Here is a 7,221-nt window from a genome sequence, read left to right on the forward strand (position 1 = left end):
CCCTGGTGCTCTCGACGCGGCGTGGTCAACGTGGTCAAGGAACGACTTCCATCGAAAGAGTAATGTCATGGAGAGGCTGACAGCTAGGTCCACGGCAGGCACAAGGAAGTGCCTCCTTATTACGCGGAAAATAATTATTCCTCCACCTGACAGCAGGGACCCATCGGACGAGCCACCGTATTGGCGAAAAAACGTTTCCCCCCTAACTACTGGGACCCACTGGACGGGCCATCGTATTTCGTGAAAAAACGTTCCCCCCGCTGTCAGCTCGGACCCACCGGAAGTGCCTCCTTATTACGCACACAAAAATGAATACTCCCCCTGCTAGCTGGGACCCAGTATAGTGGGAGGCTGACTTGTGGGCCTACTAAGTTCACGGGGACGGAGGGCTTTGTCAAATTAGTTAATATGCACGATTCTAGCTCCATTGACCGTACGATGTCCATCCAACGGCCGTAGTGCTTCTTCAACCTCTGGTCTTCTTGCTCCAGCCGCCCAAACCAGCGCCGGTCGTGCCTCGTGCTCCTGCCTCCCGTGGCCGGCTGTGATGCCGCGGAGGCCTCACCGCCCCCTACTACTCCCACCACTGGCCAGTCCATCCCTCTACTCACCCGCACCCCTTGTTATTCTACGGCGACGGCAGCCTCACACCACAGTCGAACCAGTGAACCCTCGTACTCCTCTCCGCGTGGGCATCCACTGCCGCGTCTTCCCTGGCTCCGCGTCGTCCCCTTCCTAGGCCTCGCCGTCGTCCACCGCCCTGGTGCTCTCGGCGCGGCGTGGTCAACATGGTCAAGGAACGGCTTCCATCGGACCTGGATTGTACGTGGAGAGGCTGACAGCTGGGTCCATGGCCGCAGCAAGGAAGTGCCTCCTTATTACGCGCAAAATAATTATTCCTCCACCTGACAGCGGGGACCCACCAGACGGGCCACCGTATTTCACGAAAAAACGTTTCCCCCTAACTGCTGGGACCCACCAGCTAAATCTTCGCATGCAAGGAAGTGCGTCCGGGCAAAAAAAACGATTCGCCCCCCCTGACTGCTGGGACCCACCCGCTACATCTTCGCACGCAAGGAAGTGCCTGACAGTCGGGACCCACCTGGTCGAAGCGTACGTAGCGTTGTCATTCTGGTCGCGAACGTGTACGTACATACTGGTCGATGTAGAGGCGCGCACGTAGCATGTACACGTACGTACAGCGGCAAGTGTGCAAGAAAGAAAATACGGCCACGTACGTACATACGGGCAGGGTCTCAAACGCCTACTTGCGCATACGTATGGCCAGGGCTTGTGTACATGGCTGGGTCAGAACGGAGAAACTGCGTCGTCGTGTTCATGGGGAGCCAACCGGCTGGGTCGGAACGGAATGCGTCGTCATGTTCATCGGGAGGGCTTGGACGGAGCAACCGATGGAAATGAGGCCTGGCGTACTGCAGAACGGAGGAAACGGCCTTGTGTTCGACCGGCCACGTTCGAAACGGGATCCTGTTCATCGGGAGGGGTCTGGCGTACCGCAAAACGGAGGAAACGGACCTCCTACGGTCGAAACGGGGGTCCTACTGATCGGGAGGGGTGTGGCGTACCGCAAAACGGAGGAAACAGACTTGTGTTGGAGTGCTACGGTCGAAACCGGGGTCCTGTTCATCGAGAGAGTGTGGCGTACCGCAAAACGGGACTCCACGGGATACTGTTCATCTCCACCGTCGACCCCCTCCAGCCTCCACGGGCTACTGTTCATCCACCGTCGACCTCCTCCAGCCTCCACCTGCGACTGTTCATCCACGGGCTCCTGTTCATCTAGCCTCCACCGCGCGCTACTCCATCGGTTACTGTTCAACCAGCCCTCTCCATGGGCTCCTGTTCAACCACCCCTCCACGGGCTACTGTTCATCCAGCCCTCCACCGTCTACTGTTCATCCTGCCCTCCACGGGGTGGTCCTGTTCATCCTGCCCTCCACGGGGTCCTGTTCATCCAGCCCCAACCGGCTCGGTCGATCGGGGTCCTGTTCATCCACCCCCACCAGGAACTATTCATCCAAACCCCCCAGCAACACTCACTGTTCATCCAGAGGCAGCATCGATCGGCTTCAGTTAGCAGCAGTAGCGAAGGAATCGCTCGATCGGGTTCAGTTAACAGCCATCGATCGATCGCTCGAGTTCAGTAACGCGTAGCCTGCAGTGCAATCGCTCGGGTTCAGTTAGAGCCCAACGCCTCGCTCGGGTTCAGTTAGAGCCCAACGTCTCGCACCCACGCGTGTGCATGTACGAGAGAAACGCACATCGATCGGCCCCGACAACCCACCGTAACCGGGAACACCCCGATATTTTCCTCGCCCTCGCTTCTACCATGGTTTTTTCCGTCATGGACGGCCCAAAGAATGTCATGCAGCTGCGTCTCCGGCCCGCCCAGGACGAAAAGCCCATTTTCTGTCATGATTTTTTGTCATAGAAGTAGGACCCCACCACATCTATGATGATACCGGGTTTTGTCACAATTATCATCATAGAAGTGTCATAAGTATGACAGATTTTTTTTGTTCGGCCCGAAATGTCATGGATGTGTCTTTTTTTTGTAGTGTTATGAGTGGGCATGTAAAAACTATGCATACTTGTATAATTTTGTTTGTGACCCGGCGCTATGCGGTTGGGCACGTTCTATATGATCGGGTGCATTTGAATTTCAAATTTATCGGACCTGGGTGGACATTTAGGGGGGGGGACTTTGATGGCTGGCTCGCGCATCACTGTCCGCAAACTGTTCCCCACCGATACGCCGATGGATACGGTGTCCAGTTTGGGGTCAACATTGGAGTTGCCCTTAATTAGTACCATTGTTCTCCCTTGAACTTAACTATGGAATGAATTAAGGTACAATCATGTAGGCTGTATATTAAGTCTTAGCAGACCAGCAATTATTAAGGAGAAATGAAGCAAGCATCACACATGGGTTCTCAATTTATTCCTGACCTGAGATGATGCGTAATCCTCTAAACAAAAAAGTCCTTCAAATATAGCTTCAAGGGATCTGCTAGAGATTCTCTTAATTCCCCATCATATCTCCCATCCTTTAATTTCCCATCTTTTTAGAAAAATAAACTATTATTTACGTAGACTAGCTATCCCCCAAATCTTTATCCTAGGAAAAAAATATTTTGTTAATTCATCCAAACGTATGTTTGCATACAAATTCCATTTAAACATATATTTTCACGACACATTAATTCAAAACTTGAGAATTCTAGTACACACAATTCAAATGCATATCAAAATTATTGTTTTCAAACTTAACCATTCAAATTCAAACACTGCATATGGTTCAAATGAACTAATAATCCAAATAAAATAATATAAAGCACAAGAATCAAGTGATATGAAGTTGCCAGTGGTGCTCAACAAGATCTTCTTGGAGTTGGTTGTGAGCCTCTCGGTTCTCGATCCTTCGGTGTGCCTGGAGGAATGCTTGGATCCTATTTGGGTGATATTTCGAGTCCACCATGACACCATTGTAGAGGAACCACAAGTTCTCCAGGTCATCTCTCTCATCCTTGGTGACCATGTTGTGCAAGATCAAGATGTGTCACGGGCTATGAGATTTCCATTACTAAGCAGGGCCATGAGCAGTCGCAAATCATTTTTGAAGCACATCAAAAGCTCTCTCAACATCCCGTTCAGCAGATTCTTGGCACTCTACAAAGTGAGATCATTTGTTACCTTGGGGATGTTAGATTGTCTTCAGAAATGTGGCCAATGAAGGATAGATACCATCAAAAAGGTACTACCTTATGTTGTACTCACGGCTATTGACAACATAGTTGCAAGGTGGAGTGTCATCGGCAACAAGCCTTGTAAAGAGAGGATATATCTGGAGGACATTATTAAGGTCATCATGAGATCCAGACATCGATAAGTATGAATACCAAATCCCTAGATTATGTGAGGCAATTTCCACAAGAATGGTGGTTGGATCGTGGCAACGGCCTTTGTACAGACCTTGCCATGCCACAGGACAACTCTTCCATGCCCAATGCATATAGTCAATGACTCCAATCATCTCTAGCCAAACTCTCGCTTCACTTTCCGCCATGAGCCTCTTGGTATCTTTATCAGTGGGAGCCCTCAAGTACTCCGGTCCATAGATCTCGATCAAAACATTAGTGAATCTCTTCACACACTCGAGGATGTGATCATACCAATGCGAACATAGTCATCAATGGTATCGGCCGGGCATCCTTATGCAAGCACTCACACGGCCGATGTAATCTTCAACAATGGTTTCCTCACGAAATGGATCATGTTTCTCCACAACTCTTGCAATGGTGTTGAAAATATCCCAAGGCATTTGGAATTTTGTGCAAAGTAATCCCTCACTATATCATCAACGATAGTTACTAGTAGGCCGCGGAGTCGATTCCCTTAAGGGGAGGCGGCGCATGTGACCGGGTTGTATGGGTAGCGGTAGTTGTCAATTTTTCTGGTTCTGGCATCGTCAATTGGCTAGATATCACACATGATCCTCCTACGCCATCTCCAAGGTTATGTGGTTCAATTCCTAGTCAAAGCGGACCTTGCCGACGATAGGGCGGACCTATGTGAGGGCAGCCGTGATGGCAGCAAAAATGACGATTCTGGCATCGGTAACTGAAGAGAAGATGCCAGAGAGGGCGGCGGGGCTGGGTGGGGGGGGGTCCATCGCTAGGGAGTTGACGTGGGTGGCGGCGGTGTGAGGTGAGTCGACACTGAGAGGAAGGACAGATGCCTGTCTACATTTGCTGGGAAGTGGTGTTTCCAGAGAAAAATGGGGCTAGAAGGTTGAGACATGAGGGATGAGAAGTTAATAGTTTTGCGGGACTAATGGTTTGGGAATGGGCTAGATGGGGATTAATTCTCCAAACCGCTTTTTTACTGAACATGACTTTGGGGGGGGGGCAATAAAATGGCATCTCTCTCTATAGCTTCATTTACGAACAAGGGCGTGACGATGTGTGCGAGCGTGCGTCCCTCTTTCCTTGATCTGGTATATCTTTGAGAGAATTCCTTATTTGATCATTTATGAAAATGTGCTTCTTTATTTTGTATTAACAATTAATCTCTTCCATACTTGCAATTATGTGTATATTTTTGTACATGATTATGCTTCTACATTATCTGAAGAAAACTTATATGAAGAGAATCTTCTACGTGTGTGGTAAGAAGTTAGGCATCCTTAAACAAATCTATTATTTGAACCTTAATTGTTTAAGTTGTTGGATGATCCAATTGCCCACCAAGCTGCAAATTCTCTTGGGGACAAACCGGCAAACTCTCACTGAATCAAAGTGTACCAGACAGTTTTGAGTAGATTCTTGTCTTACATATTGCAGCATGCTAGTGATGATTTGGTGGTGGAATATACTATATACTAGTAGGAGCCTGCTCAAGTTAATAGCTGGTGGAGATTGCAAAGCAGCATTAAACAACAACACTTATGGAGTTAGTAGTCCATCATATTCAGCATAAGAAATGGTTGTTTTGGTTGGACTTGGGTTCTTTTTGGCTTTCCTAATTACAAACAATCATTATGTGGCAGCAACTTAATTATGAATTTTCCCCTTAAAAAACTTAATTATGAGTTTGGAGAAGTACATGTCTTTGTTTAGTTTCAGCATAGCAAGTTGCTTGCTTCAGGTTAAAACACGAACAAGGGACTCGACTATGCGCTTCTGGCAGTGGTTCCGGGTATAAATTTAAAATCTTATTAGGTGCGGTTCTTCTCTAATTTGCAGTATTTTCATTTTATATTGGAAGGGCCAATTTTCTGTTCGTCTCAACGACTTACAAGAATATGCAAAAGAAAAAAAGAAAAGAAAAAACAAAAGGGGGACTATCCTGGCCTCTGCATCAAAATGATGCATGCAGCCAAGAATACGCAAATACGCTGCATTTTCTGGTTCTGTCGACCAGGATGCATGCAGTGATGTAAGCGTAGAAATGCTAATAGAACAATGATGGAAAACATCAAGGGTAATACAATATAGGTTTCCTACCATGCTTGGCTGTACCTCATTTGCTGTCACAAGTCAACAACAGTTTCCTCCACTGTATTTAGCCTCAGGACAGTGACACCATTGTAGCAAATGCTTTTCTGCACCATAGTGAAAGCCTAGCGCATGTCTGTATTAGGCCAGAACTATAAAGTAGAGCAGATATTTCCCAGCCAATTGTAATTTTCTGATGACCGACTCAGGCAGGTAACCATTGAAAAAGGAAGTCCAACCTTTGGCCAACATGATTAGGACTGCCATTTGATTCCCCTGTCTCTAATGTATGTCTGGTTAGGTGAGTCCATTAGTCTAAGCCGCTGAAAATGACAGGGTCTCTCCCCCGCCGCTGGTTCTGCCCGTTTCATAATCGTATCATCTCATGGTAGGGACTGGTTCAATTTTTTTCGAAAGGGGGAGCTCCCCGGCCTCTGCATCAGAACGATGCATACGGCCAACTTAATTAATAAGAAAATAGGTTCAACACAAATCTTAATGTCTCAAACAAAAGAACAAAAAATGCTCACAAAGAGCAGAAGAATAAAAGTAAAGCCACAACCGGCAGGCATAAGAAAGATAGGCAAACTAATTGCCTATCCTATTACATGACCGCCATCCAAACCAGTTGAAAATAGCCCGTGCTACCATCTCCCATCGGATAGATCCAGTAACCAAACGCTCCATGGCCTCTGTCGGAGTGAGTAGCGACCAAATATGGATCAACGCAGTGGCTTGGAAGATAACCTGCAAAAAATAAATATTTGTTGTTCTGTTAAAGACCAAATCATTTCTGCAGTTCCAGACTGCCCAAAATAAGGCACATACTCCTACGCGAATGTGTCTCACTGTTTCGGAATCTATCCCATCAAGCCACATCCCAAATAACATGCTGACAGTATTCGGAGGAGTAATGTTAAAGGCTATGTGAACCGTCCGCCATAAAAGTTTTGCCAACGGGTAGTCAAGAAAGAGGTGTTTGATGGATTCATCCCGATCACAAGTCCAGTTGCGTTTTGCCAGGTTGTCCTTAGTTAAAATGACTTGTTTATGTACAAACCACATAAACACTTTAACTTTCAAAGGTACTTTGACTTTCCAAACATGTTTCGAACTAGGAGTGGAGTTAGAATTGATAACATCCAGATACATGGATTTAACCGTAAACTCTCCAGCCCTAGTAAGCTTCCAGCACAACTGATCG

Source organism: Aegilops tauschii, chromosome 2 (assembly GCF_002575655.3).
Source record: "Aegilops tauschii subsp. strangulata cultivar AL8/78 chromosome 2, Aet v6.0, whole genome shotgun sequence".
Lineage (NCBI taxonomy): Eukaryota > Viridiplantae > Streptophyta > Magnoliopsida > Poales > Poaceae > Aegilops > Aegilops tauschii.